Source organism: Phoxinus phoxinus, assembly GCF_949152265.1.
Source record: "Phoxinus phoxinus genome assembly, chromosome: 5".
In the NCBI taxonomy this organism is placed as follows: Eukaryota; Metazoa; Chordata; class Actinopteri; order Cypriniformes; family Leuciscidae; genus Phoxinus; species Phoxinus phoxinus.
This window is the reverse complement of record NC_136880.1, coordinates 6,552,341-6,567,363: the sequence shown is the minus strand read 5'-3', so window position 1 is coordinate 6,567,363 and position 15,023 is coordinate 6,552,341. Positions and strand designations below refer to the sequence as shown.

General features: G+C 44.2%; 1 long non-coding RNA gene across 1 annotated transcript; it reads right to left on the bottom strand.

Moving 5' to 3' along the window:
- Positions 1–1,878: 1,878 nt before the first annotated feature.
- LOC306998822 lies at positions 1,879–4,448 on the bottom strand. The gene is made up of 3 exons (XR_013797672.1): positions 3,733–4,448; positions 3,187–3,354; positions 1,879–2,889 (listed from the first exon to the last, which is right to left on the bottom strand). It is a non-coding gene; the product is annotated as an uncharacterized lncRNA (long non-coding RNA).
- Between the last annotated feature and the right edge of the window lie 10,575 nt (positions 4,449–15,023).

Genomic DNA, 15,023 nt, shown 5'->3' with positions numbered 1-15,023 from the left:
GGAGCTGATTTTCAAAATTTCTGGCATCCAATAAGTCCAGCAGTGCTAAAGAGACGTTCGCATGCAGCAGAAGCTGGTAAGGCAGTGTTGATTTTAAGAGACAATTTGCAAACCGCAGGATAAGATTGCAGTATCTCTTTGTTGTCTACTTTAGAGGCTAGGTACCCTTCTAGCTGTTTAACACTTTCCTGCCCATGAGTTGTCTTCATGCTTGAAAAGAAGTCATCGTCATCTGAAGCACTCGATCCATTGGCTGGTGGTGACTGATGTGAACGTTCTTCCTCCAGATGGTCCTTGACATACAACATATATTGGGACAGATGCCAGAAATCATGTTATATAAATGATAGGGCAATTCCGGTGTACAGTACAGAGGAAAAAGAATGAACTAATTTGGAGCAACATGCCCAGTTATGGATAGGCAGCTAAAGCTAACTGTAACGCTTTAGATAGAATCAAAAGACGAAGCAGGATCCACGTGCAGCAGCTTTATTAGCTCATCTCAAAACTAGACAGACAGACTTAGACTTGGGAACAGAAATCAGGAACAGAACAAACAACATTACAAAGTCAAGAACCCACAAACACTGAAACAAGACACAGGGTTTAAATACAGAGACTAACATGCTAAACAAGATAACAAGGGGGTGTGGCTAATCTGAAACACCTGGGGAAACTAATCAACATGACAGGGAACTGCAAAACATGGGACAAGACAGGGGAACACAGGTTGAAATCATAACATACCCCCCCCCCTCAAAGAGCGGCTTCCAGACGCTCCTAAAATTGTCCAGGAGGGAGGTGGAGCGGAGGTGGACCTGGGGGGTGGGATGGAGGGCCAGACCCATGGAGCGGAAGAGGGCCTGGAGACTGCGGTAGGACGGGAGGCCAGGGCGGAGCAGGCAGTGCAGGCGACCAGGGCGGAGCAGGCAGTGCAGGCGACCCTTCAGGCGGCCAGGAAGGAGACGACCCTTCAGGCGGCCAGGGCGGAGCAGACAGTTTGGGAGGCCATGGCAGCGCGGCCTCCATGGTCCTGTCAAGGGACCCACTGCCCCCACCCAAATTGTCCTTGGGGGCGGCTATGGAGTTATGGGCAGGAACAGACACCGGCTCAGGAACAGACACCGGCTCGAGAACAGAAACAGACAGCGTGGTTGTGGCCATCTTCTCCGGAGTCTCTGGATCGGCAGAAGTGACGTGAACAGTCTCTGCATCGGCAGAAGTGACGTGAACAGTCTCTGGTTCGGCAGAAGTGACGTGAACAGTCTCTGGATCGGCAGAAGTGACGTGAACAGTCTCTGGATCGGCAGAAGTGATGTGAACAGTCTCTGGTTCGGCAGGTGTGACGTGAACAGTCTCTGGTTCGGCAGGTGTGACGTGAACAGTCTCTGCATCGGCAGAAGTGACGTGAACAGTCTCTGGTTCGGCAGAAGTGACGTGAACAGTCTCTGGTTCGGCAGGTGTGACGTGAACAGTCTCTGGATCGGCAGAAGTGACGTGGAGCGTCTCTGGACCGGCAGACGTGACGTGGAGCGTCTCTGGACCGGCAGACGTGACGTGAACATTCTCTGGATCGGCAGAAGTGACGTGAACAGTCTCTGGATCGGCAGAAGTGACGTGAACAGTCTCTGGATCGGCAGAAGTGACGTGAACAGTCTCTCGATCAGCAGAAGTGACGTGAACAGTCTCTGGATCGGCAGAAGTGACTTGGAGCATCTCTGGACCGGCAGACATGACGTGGAGCGTAGGCTCGGCAGGGCTGACGTGGAGCGTAGGCTCGGCAGGGCTGACGTGGAGCGTAGGCTCGGCAGGGCTGACGTGGAGCGTAGGCTCGGCAGGGCTGACGTGGAGCGTTTCAGGCTTTGCAGGCATGACACGAAGAAGCTCAGGTTCAAGAACAGGCTCAGACTCAGGAACAGACACGGTCTCAGGAACAGAAAGAGGCTCAGGAAGCGTGGAGGCAGCCATCTTTGCCGAAGACAATCTCTCAGGCGAGGTGGCGGCGGCCATCCTGGGAACCAGAATCAGGCGTGGCCGCCTTCTTGGTTGGAGACTCCCCAAAGCTGCTGCTAGATCCATTTGTGGGTGGGTTCTTCTGTAACGCTTTAGATAGAATCAAAGGACGAAGCAGGATCCACGTGCAGCAGCTTTATTAGCTCAACTCAAAACTAGACAGACAGACTTAGACTTGGGAACAGGAATCAGGAACAGAACAAACAACATTACAAAGTCAAGAACCCACAAACACTGAAACACGACACAGGGTTTAAATACAGAGACTAACATGCTAAACAAGATAACAAGGGGGTGTGGCTAATCTGAAACACCTGGGGAAACTAATCAACATGACAAGGAACTGCAAAACATGGGATAAGACAGGGGAACACAGGTTGAAATCATAACACTAACATATGAGGGCAAAGATCAGTTTCTATGCCCCATTAGATCAGCTTTACTTCCCTGGCCACAACTCAGTCTAGGTTGTGTCAAATTTCCTTGTTCTTTTTCCTGAACAACTTGAACAGCATGTAGTACCTTGAACAATAAGGCTATGGGGTCCATCTACATCAAACTTGCCTTTTAGGCATATATATGAATCCAGGTCACAACCCCCCACCCTTTTAAGTAAATAAACTTATATAAATGTGCTTGTTTAGTTTTTTTGTTTACTTTTGTTTTGTGAACTAAGCGCATGACATCTGAAATAAAAATGCAACAAAACATATGTACATACGTATACCTAGGTTTAATAGGTTCTCATCAGATGTCCACGCTGTTTTAAATTTTGGGAGCAGGATGGCAGCAGCAATAAACTCTGGTTCTCCCATCATGTCTTTAAAGCGCTTTTGTAGTCCCTCAAGGGCTGCATCCACCAAAGGTTTGCAGTACCTGGAATTAGAGGTGGGGGAGAGAAACTGATACGGTACAATATCACAACAGCGTGCATTTATACTGAGACAATGACAATAACAAAAAGCATCCCAATACTTAATTGTTAAATATGATTTGAAAGTCTTACATATATTGTGTTCTTGGTCAATATGTGTTCATAAAGGCCTCTTTTTAATCATTTTACTAATGGCACACATTAACTTCCTACACGTATACTATATGAAGTTTTAAGGGAGTTGAATTGTGTATGATAAGGAATACACTTTAATAATATGGGGGGGAAAGAATCTCTACCTGGAATTTTTGTGGATTCGTTCTAGTTTATTGATGAGGAGCGTCAGAGTTGGCAGAAGCCATCCCATCTGAACATCCGTCTCAGCTTGAAGAATGTTGAGGACTTTGGCGAGAGGACCCATGGTTCTGGCAAATTCCTCCAGAAAGGAAATTTCAACTGAACTCAACCTAACAAACATAAAGAACACTTAAGTCGTGTGTGTGTGTGTGTGTGTGTGTGGGGTGGTGATGGCGCAATGGATAAGACACTTGCCTTTGGTGTGAGAGACCCGGGTTCGAATCCACTGTGAGACACCAATGTGTCCTTGAGCAAGACACTTAACCCCTAGTTGCTCCAGAGGCGTGCGACCTCTGATATATAGCAATTGTAAGTCGCTTTGGATAAAAGCGTCAGCTAAATGAATAAATGTAAAATGTGTGTGTGTGTCGGTCGTGGTGACGCTGTATAATTGTCCTACATTTCCCCTTACTTAAAGCAACTGAATAGTTAAGCAATATTTTCCAATATTGGAATGAAAGATATATTTAAAAAAAAGTTACACTTACATTGGCAACTTCAGTGCAGTGCATACAGTTCTCAGGGCCCTTTCTCCTTGATCTTTGATTATTCTCAAGATTCTTTTAACAGAGAGAAATAATGAGTTCCATCGTGTGTTGTTTGGCCGGATCAGTTGTATTCTGCATGTTTCCTCTATGATGTCTGAAGCAGTGGAGGATCATGATGTCTTGTTCCATAAGCCACTGCATTTCGCAAAAGCTGTGACAGTCTTTTATAGGAGTCATTGGAATTGGCCTTGGCTGCATCAACAGTGGCAACAAGGTTTAATAGATGACATGCACAGCGATGATGCTTTGAAAGCTGAAATTGTAAGCCATCATCTTCCATTAAGATCGGTGTTACCTCAATGAAGTCAACATCAACACCTTCCTCTTCCTGTTCATCATCATCACTGCAAGCATCCTCTTTAGTCTCACTGGAGGCACAGTTATTGTTCTCATATTGTTGTTGTTCTCCATATTCTCTAAATGCATCCAAAGCCCGGACAGGGCATAACAGATTACGTTTTTCCTGATCTGGGGTATTAGGTGGAGGACAGAAGGCCTGCAGCAAAAATTACCAGCAAATTTAGTATGGACTTAGGAATACAACCCGGCCTGGGGTGAAGAAAGACTATCACCATACCAGGTGCAAAACCAAGTATGTGCAGGCCTCAGCCTCATGTACCACGGAGAAGACGAAATTAACGTCTCTCCTCAGAGATAACCCAGCAAAGAAACATTCATTACAGAAATCAAGTACTGTACTATCAGGGCAGATAACAAGATTCAGAAGGTGTTCTCCGCACCAAGCAGAGAACAGTTTACATTTCAATGCATATTCAGTCTTCTCGTGGAGGGAGCTCTAGAATGGAGTATGGTCTCCACGACCTTGGTCGAGAGACCTGAATCTATGAGCTGGGCCCCCTCAGAGGCCGAGCCCACAGTATCCATAACTCCGGAAGAGGGTGAAATATTGGTCGCCACCCAGGTCCCTCTCGATTGTGGATGAGCCCGACTGGCGACATTCTGTTTTGCAGCACTTTATGCTGCGAGGAGCTTTAGTAGGCTGAGACTGCTCCCGCCCAGCAGTCTCAGGAACATTAGATCGGTGAGGAAGAAACCTCTAGAAACGCCGCTGAATAGTTTATTTCTTCATTTTTTTTAAAGCGGATTATTCAGAAGAACAGACATATTTTATCTTTATTTTTCTTTACATAGAAAAATGTATATATCACTCCGTGAGCACCAGCAGGAAACAACCGAACTGGCGGCGCTGCGACCCTCCTCAGAGAGAGAAACGGTTTCTCGAAACTGTCCCTCCCTGGTATAGTTTATCTTTTGTGCGACGCAATTCTCGAATAGCGTCAGCGCTGACATCCTCACATTCATTCATGTCCTTATATACTTTACCGACCAGCGCTGCCTAATAATATTTATCTATTATTTATGATGGCTGGTGGGTAACGTCAGGGTTATAATGACGCCGACTCAGGAGAGAGATAGCTTGCAAGCGTCTCTTTAACCCGAGGCACTGTCATACCATGATACTTAATACCCATAACATTACTATATTAGAAGTTTGGGGATTAAACACATAAAATAGAAACCGGTTTTTTCCACGATCTCGACACCTCAGTATGGAGATAGGGAAAAAAACGGCAATCCCAGACGAGGAGGCTGAGATATAGAGTTTTCCTTATATTCTCACTCTCATAATGTTCGGCTGGCCAGTAAATTTTTAACTTAGCAACAGCACTAGATAAAACCTTCTTTTATAAACTCCTCTTTATGCAACAGAGTTATGAGCTGACTTAATTATTTATTATTGAAAACTCATAAACATCTGCCTTATTCATTATAATTTTAATTGTTTTGTTCTTTTTTTCTTAACAAAACACTAACGATACCAATTTCTCGGAACTGGAAAATCGCAGCATGAGTGCCTCATCGCGGGAAGGAGAAACGCAGGACATGCTTCTCCCTGGGATAAGGCACTGGATCTGGCAGGTGAAAGCTGAGATAGGGCGGCGTCCGGCTCTGCACGGACGAGGAAGAGAACGCACTTGATTTCGAGGAAGAGGAACAATCGGATTTTCTTCTTTCTGACGATGAGAAAGACTTCGAGGACTCCCCTTTCCTCCCCCCCGTGCACCCGGCACAACTCCTCGCTGCGGCGGGATCCACGGAAGAGGCGGGCAGGGCACCATCCTCCCCGCTACTCAGTGTGGATCTGCATATGTGTGCGAACGCGCTGCAGGGAAACTAAACATTCCGTGGCCGACCGTGGTAGCAGAGACTGCAAAGTCTCGCTATGAGGGCAAGAGGCTGCCGAGTGCAAAACGTGCAGCACGACAGCTCCTTCCTGCTTTCCCAGAGCTCCTGGAGGAGGTCGCGGTTACATGGAAGGACAAGCCGTTTACCAGCAAAATACCCGTGCAGGGTGGCTCCGTCCTCGACGTAGAGGGGATGGAAAAGGAAGGCCTTCTCAGAATGCCCCCCATGGAGCCATTAGTTGCCGCGCACTTGCAACCGAAACGCACGGCGGCTGCAAATCCGACGTTGCCATCTAAAGCTGACCGTTTCCAGTCAAGCATGACGCAACGCTCTTGTAAAGCAGTCGCGCTCTCTGTCAGGGCTATGAACGCGATCTCTCTGCTGACCGCATACCAAGCGGAGCTGCAGGACGAAGTGTCCACCATGCCAGGTCAGACACACTGGGAAGAGATCTGTGTCATCACGGATCTTTCTCTGCGTCTTCAGAGATGCGCGGTTCAAGCCGCTGGGAAAGCCATGGCCACAATGGTGATCCAAGAGAGGGGACGGTGGCTTAATCTGGCGAATCTCTCCGACAGGGAAAAAGAAGCCATCCTGGACGCACCGGTCGTCGCAGAGGGCATTTTTGGCTCAGCTCTGACGCTGATGCAAAGGAGATGCGGAGAAAAAAAAGAAGGACCACCTTCGCACAAGCGGCAGATCGCCCACCCCCCAACTTTCGCATTCCAAAACGGCAGAGACCTTACATAAATGCAGCGGGTCAGAGTGGGTCTTAACCTCATCCTAATCCCCATCTTCAGGGAGCGAGGAGGAAGAAGAAGACTGTTTGACAGGGTATGTTCACAGATGTTCTGTGGGGAAAGCAGCGCCCGGTTGGGCCAGGGGAAGCAGAGCGGTGAAAAGGAAAAGATACGGTGCAGTGGTGCACACCCACCCACTAGTCACAAGCACTTTTCATGTTCAAAATTCAATAAAGTGTTCACTGTACCCCCAGAAAATGAAACTGATATTAATAGCTCCGAGGTGGCCAGGGAAATACTGGCTGGCGGAGATCATGCATATGCTGTACGAAGACCCGTGGTCTCTCCCGGTACGCAGAGATCTACTGTCACAAGCAGGGGAGGAGATCTTTCAACCCCACCCAGAGCGCCTAGCACTATGGGCTTGGCCAGTGAGTGGTTCAAACAGTGTTATCAGAACCATAGAGAATGCTAGAGCTTCGTCAACTAGGTCTCTCTATGAATGCAAGTGGGGCGTGTTTGAGCGCTGGTGCGCGGCTAAGCACGAGATTCCCTTTCAGTGCTCAGTGGCAGTCGTTCTATCATTTCTCCAGGATTTGATAGAACAAAGGAAAGCGTTTTCAACCATAAAAGTGTATTTGGCCGCTATATCTGCTTGTCACATGGGTTTTGATAATAAAACCGTTGGGCAGCATCCTTTGGTATGCAGGTTCATGAAGGGTGCGCGTTGCGCTTTGCCAGTTTCAAAACAGCTTTCCCCTTCATGGAATTTAGCACTGGTACTTGATGCTCTCTCAATGTCCCCATTTGAGCCACTGGACAAGATTGATCTAAAAATATTGTCGTTTAAAACGGCGCTGTTGTTAGCATTGGCTTCGGCGAAGCGCGTAAGTGAGATTCACGCACTTTCTGTGCATTCAGCATGTACACCGTTCATGCCCGGGGATGCAGGGGTAGTACTGAAGCCTAATCCTGCATTTATGCCCGAATAGTTAATTCTATCACTTCTTTTGAGCTGAGAGCTTTCTATCCACCACCTTTTGCTTCATAGAAACAGCAAAAGCTAAATGAGCTGTGTCCAGTACGTGCTTTACGCATTTACATGGAAAGAACCAGAGGGTTCAGGGTAAGTGATCAGCTGTTCGTATCTTGGATGAGGCCACGTACGGGAAAGCCGATTACTAAGCAGCGGTTGTCGCACTGGATAGTCGAGGCGATTTCATTGGCATATTCCAGTATGGGCCATGCGCCCCCAGCTGGTTTACGTGCACACTCAACAAGGGGAATGTCAACTTCGTGGGCTCTCTTTAAAGGAGTCACGGTACAGGATATTTGCGAAGCGGCGGGTAATAAGTTTACAGCTCAAACTTTAGCACATGCAGTATTGAGCATTGGAATTGAGTCATGACTCATGACTCGTCTAGCCCCGGAGGCGGTGCTGTGGTTGGCAGGAGACTTCGAGACAGGCTATCTGGCAATACGGGAGTTAGGATATCCCATAGTGAGACACCGAAACGTATGCTTGAAAGAGAACAATAGGTTACTGGCGTAACCCCGGTTCTCTGATAGCATTTAGTGAGGTGTCTCACCAGATCACCCTCCTTGCTGTATGAAGCGAGGAAGAGGTGTGCTTGTTTTGAATGTCGTATGACGTTGTGTAGTTCCTCTTATACCGAGGGGTGAGGTAGCCCCTCCCAGACACTACGTCACGTCTGCCAGCCAATTGGGGCTGGCGTAATGGGCTTCTGAGGAATACGCGGAAGGGGCGTATCCCATAGTGAGACACCTCACTTAATGTTATCAGAGAACCGGGGTTACGCAAGTAACCTATTGTTTTCATGGCACTTAAAATGCTTAAAACATGGCACAAAAAAAATAAAATAATAATAATTGGCACAGACATCAGTAGTCAGCCATTAGGCATAACTCTGTAGTTCTCTGACTAAAGTGGTGAGTCAGTTTTACTCACCAACAGAAGTCAGCCATTTTGGATTCAAAGTTGTTGGGGTTTTTTTTTTCAACTGCAAGCTATGATTTTTTTTTTTATACTTGTGAGTTCACATAAAAAAATGAAAGTTAATCTAATATTCAAACATTTTACCTTTGGGATAGCAAAGCAGTCGATAGCATTCTTCTCCAATCCTGACCTTTATTAATGTTTGACCTTCAGTGAGATGTAGCCGCGCTCTTTCTAGAACAAACATACACACCTCCTGTCCGCTGGGAGCTGTGAGGACTGAGCCACAGTAACACACACAACAGGACAACACACTATCAAAAGCCAAAAAATTCTCAAGCTCTCTTTCACACAAACACACACAGACAGGAACTATAAATACAAACAGTTGGTGAGTGATAGCTGGAGTGGTTCTTGGCATGTTAATCAGGCTTTCTTTTGCCGAGGGCTATTTAGAGGATTCACCAACACTCCACGCTGAGTTCCCTCACTGCTCCATTCAAGGACAAAAGCGTCTCAAACGGATATTTAACTTTGCTCTTGGCCAATATCCATACTTATTATAGCAAACATATACACATGGCTGCCACTGAATAAAATATTAATGTACAATGAGACCAGAGTTATTAAAAATGTTTCCTCTGTTCAAATGTGCCCTTCCAATGTTTTCTTTTATAAATTGGTATTTGATGCAAATAAATGGCATTGGTAAAAAGGACATTTGTGATAAAAAATGTATATATTGAACACAACTTGCACTCAAAATGCAGCTTAGGTAACATTTATGCTGAATGAAACAGACTAATGATCATTCATACAAGGTTTAAAATGTAATAATTTACATATATATTTTTGCAAAAATGTCATGCTATGTTGGCTAAATGTAACTTGCTTACCATCATCTTCTATAAGTCCTGTGAAGTGTATTAAATAGACTGATAGCAGCTTATGTCAATGCATTGACATACTAACCCTAACTCTTACTCTCTTTTACACACAACACATCAGATCCTGACATCCCACCAGAGTAACGCATCCCATCATCCTCTGGCTCAAAGACTCGCATCAAGGACACCATCTCCACTACACATCTCATGCTCTGCCTCTCCATCAAACACTTACAGCAAATAAACTTATATAAACATTGAGATTTTTAAATGTTAAAAAAGCATTGATTTTTAAAATTCCTTTTTTATCTAGCACCAAAAATGCTGCTATAACAATAAGAGTGTCAACACTACCTTAAAATCTGCATCATGTATCATGTATGATAAATGCACTAAGCCTTAATGAACATGCACCCAGCAAAAGTAAACAAATGGTCTTCTTTGCTGCTCTCAAGTTTGTCAGTCTAAAACTTAAACACTTGCAAAAACGACTTTGGCTGTGCATTGTGTTTCGTATTGCTGATTTTTCTGTCTCCATGAACACGGCATGTTTATCAAGTTGAAGTCAAAATCATTGTTAACTTCCCCATTTGTGTTTATAGTAATAAGATATGATAGACGTAATTGTCACACATTTCTCCAGAGCTGTGATCAGGTTTGTGAAACCCATGAAACATATTCATCGAAGGTTTATTTGAAGTTCTCTAACTCCCCCTACAGGACACACTGACTCAACTCAATGAAGAGAGTTACTGCATTCCTGTGTTACAGAAGATTCAAGGTGAAGGTTTTGATGCTTTTTGAAAAACATTGATATATGTTGAGATATTGATTTACATATTTATATTGCATGCATAGAAAATGTAAAATCTATACAGTAAAGTCAGGGTAGAGATACATTTTAAAGTATTGATTAGATAATATACTTTAATATGAACATGTTGGTTACAAACCAAAAGCAATGATATCAGAACCAGATATGATGGCAAAGATCAGTCACTATTACTGGAATACAGTTACACCAACCAATGAACTTTTAAAAACAGAACAGATTAGAATACAATAATAAAGTTTGAATGTTTAATAGGCAGGCTAAAGATTTTTGTGTGGATTCGTACAGTATGTTATTTCTGAGTAGATATTCAAACCGATTTCTCCCACATTGGCACATAATAAGTGTATCCATGTAAATGTATAGTTAAAAGGAAGACCCCACCGTTTTCTCATATTTAACAATGTTATTCCCTTAACTAATATGAGTTGATACATATCTCTCTCGTCTCAGTGCGTGCACTTTAAGGGATAGTTCACCCAAAAATGAAAATTCTGTCATCATTTACTCACCCTCAAGTTGTTTCAAACCTGTATGAGTTTCTTTCTTCTGCTGAACACAAAAGAAGATATTTTGAAGAATGTTGGTGACCAGACAGTTGCTAGACCCCATTGACTTCCATAGTAGGAAAAAAAGATACTATGGGGTCCATCAACTGTCTTGTCACCAACATTCTTCAAAATATCTTCTTTTGTGTTCAGCAGAAGAAAGAAACTCATACAGGTTTGAAACAACTTGAGGGTGAGTAAATGATGACAGAATTTTCATTTTTGGGTGAACTATCCCTTTAATCGCTCTGGCGCGCCGCAACACTTGAATAGCACTTGGACTCGGCGCAGTAATATCCTCACTCCTGATGATATTACTGTGATGATATTACTGCGCCGAGTCCAAGTGCTCCAAGTGCTATTCCGCCATACATTATAGTTATCCTTTTTAACCCGCTTAGAAAACCACCACGTTTTATTTTGTGTCACCATACTTGGTCGTGTAACTACTCGTGTAACTGTATTTAAATAGGGAAAACGTGGAGGTGTTTGGTCGCTTCTAACTTCATCTCTGTTTGGTCCCTATGAATGAACTGGGCTAAGCTAAGCAATTGAGTGCACGCACTGAGACGAGAGAGGTATGTATCTACTCGTCTTAGTTAAGGGAATAACAGTTTAATATGAAAAAACGGTGGAGTATCCCATTAAAATAATAAGTAAAATAAACATGTTAAAAAAGGTTCTGGTTATGGCAATTGCAGATATGTAAAACACTGGTGAAAAGTCTGTTAATGTAGCCTCACTTCTGTGGCCCGTGGCACTGTGGCTGCGGCCCAATAAAGCTGCTGGCTTCCCCTGGGCCACCAGTTCAAGCCTCTGGTTGCTGGTTGCTTTCACACTATTTATTTAGTGTGACACATCTCCAATTAAAGTGTGCAGAGAACTGCATTTCCCCCTCACAATCCCTCTGTCATAAAGAGAGAAAGACAGAAACACAAAGAAGAGAGAGAGGGGGAATACTCTGCCTTCCAGCAACGACTGAGTCATTCCCCGCTGTGGCAGCTCAGAGTCTTGCCCTGAGAGCCGCTGTGAATTATAATTGTCTGAATATTGAGTGAGATGAACGGAAGCTGTGTTGATCTTTATGACAGCACAGTTCCTGAACAGAGATTTATTTTTGGTTGCTGTCTTATTTTTTGCTGTTTCTAACCCTCTAATCACAATGCAGACATTAAATACCCTCTAATGGTCCAAATCTGATTATTTGTTTATCTCATTGAAATCTGATCTATATGATTGACTGTCCACCATGTATATCAACTGTTCAGATTCAATTTGTGTGTCCTGTGGCACTCTTTCGTTTCCTTGAATATCTGCATTGGTTTCTGTAGTAATGCCATTGCATTGGAAATCCTACACCAAGAAAACAACAGCAACATGGAGGGGTTTGCAATACAGATGTTGTCTTACAACATGACCATGTGTAACCTCGACACTGGACTACTGTGTCTTACGACTGCAGTCCACACAGCACCCGCTGCCACCACCCCAGTGGACATAAAGCCAGAGCTCACCGCAGACAAGGAGCCTGAGCATACCATGATGCCAGCACCAGAGCCGATGTCTGAGTCGATGATCGTCCCGGAGCCCGAGCCCAGTGAAATTTCTGACCAGGTGCGTGAGCCTGCAACATCGCCCGTCCCCTTGGGAGTACTGGTGGAATACGTGGAGATGAAGTGGACCCCTGTCCCTTCTGCCAAGGCGGATGTAAGTGCACTGAGCTCAGCACCCCTGATAAAATTGGTGGAGAATGCAAGTGTTAACACTGCCTGTTTCGTCAGCCAACAACAGTTCACTGATGTATTTGATGTTCCCGCCCTGCATCCCACTCTCAGCTCCTCTGCCTGTCCCATGTCGGCCAAAGAGGCTGTTCCTGTATTATCTGTCTGTCCTGCATCGACCAATGAGGCTGTTTATTAGACTGTGTATTTGTCCATTAAGGCCATTTTGAACACTCTGTCCGCACTGCAGTCCTTCAGCCCTGTCTCATGTCAGTCCTTTGTGTCCTCCTATGCTGCCTGTTCAGAGCATTGTGGATCCGCCTTGGACTTCTGGTGTGCCAGCTCAGCCCTGGAATGTCGACCCTCTTGCTCCGCCCAGAACTTCCAAACCTGCAACTCCACCTCGGCCAGTCAAACTGTCAGCTCCACCTGGGACCATCGTCCCTATGGCTCCACCAGGCTTCCTCATCCCTCTGGCACTGCCTTGGTCAATTGTCTCTTTGCCTCTCCGCTTTCCCCCGGCTTCACCTCAGTCATCCCGCACCCTGGTTTCACCTCGGCAATTCGTCCCTTCGGCTCTGCCTTGGCCTCCAGGACCTTCAGTGTCACCCGGTCTCATCGGCACTTCAGCTCCGCCTGGGTCTCCACCGTCTACAGCTCTGTCTCAGTCAGTCGTCCCCCTGGTTTCACCTGCCAAGTCTCCTCCATGGCTTCTCCTTCCTGATGGGGGATTCCTCCCTTTCTCCTCCCGCCATTTCTCAATATGCGTTCTTAATCACTCTCGCCTTGGGCACCAAATAACCTAGAGCCGGCCCTGCATCCATACGTGCCGTGGCATGGAGGTTTGGTGTGTCTCCCAGTTTAAAGAGCATTGAGGAGATACCGGAAGACAGGGAGAGCTGGACAGGGCCGCAGAAGGGCAACAATCCACTGTAAACCCGAATAAGTTGGCAAAACTCAAAACATTTAAGGCAATCAATTGTCAATTGAAATTCAAAGTTTAAGTAAGCAGAACTAGCAGATTTTTATATTGTACTTATATATTTGAATCGTTCTTAACTTGAAATGTTTGAGGACACTAATTCATACAATTAACTTAAAACTATCATGTAATCTCAATGTGAAGACTTTTATTAGAATAAACTTAGCTAGCTTTAACAAGCTAATCTGGTAACATACTAATTTGTTAACATATTGGCAATAGTATGTTATACAAAAGCACTTGCTGTATGAGTGCAACAATTTAAAGATATTACTTGCTCTCAAATCAAGCTCATGCTCCACTCGTCACCATGATGGTAAGTATCCTAAAACCAACATTAACATAAATTATTCTGAATTAGCATAACAAAACATTAATCACTACTAAATCTCCCACTTAACATTAATCTTGCACAAATTATATTTGTGATGTATAAAAAACACATTATATTACACTTAATTTTAGCATTTACTCTCCCTTTCGAGTGCCATCGGCAAAGCATGCTGGGAAATAGACATCCCAGCCATTTCAGTGAAACTTAACTTAAAGGGATAGTTCACTTTAAAATTAAAATTCTGTCATCATTTACTCACCCTCAAGTTGTTTGAAACCTGTATTAATTTCTTTCTTCTGCTGAACACAAAGAAAGATATTTTGAAGAATGTCGGTAACCAAACATTAGTCTGTACCCATTGACTTCCATAGTATTTTTTTTTCCTACTATGGAAGTCAATGGGTACAGATTACTGTTTGGTTACTGACATTCTTCAAAATATCTTTCTTTGTGTTCAGCAGAAGAAATAAATTAATACAGGTTTGAAACAACTTGAGGGTGAGTAAATGATGACAGAATTTAAATTTTAAAGTGAACTATACCTTTAAGACATGGGACTAAATTAAAAGAAATAATTTCATAAAACTCAAAACAATGAAACCGTTCAGTTTACTTAAAATATATCAGTTCTGTGAACTTCAAAGAAAAAGAAAGTGCTAAATACTCATAAAAGTTAATTTGACTGAACTAATTAGTTTAATTTAAGTTTGTCCTACTCAAACCAATTCATTATTTTGAGCGTTAGGGTTTAAAGTGAGTAGCAGGACCGGTATCTGCATCTTTGGGCAAAGAGGAACAGGAGTCATACAAAATGAAATCCAGCAGGATTTCCATGAGGGTGACAAAAGTAGATACAGTCTGGAACGAATGGCTTAATTGTGGGATCTTACTTATAGTTAGCAGAATGTCTAAAGTGGACTATCAAAATAAAGTGTTACCTATAATTTAGCAGGAATAATCAAGTCATTTTGTTCTCATCCAATGCACATTGCTTGCTGGTTTGTGTCTAAACTTCGGAAAGG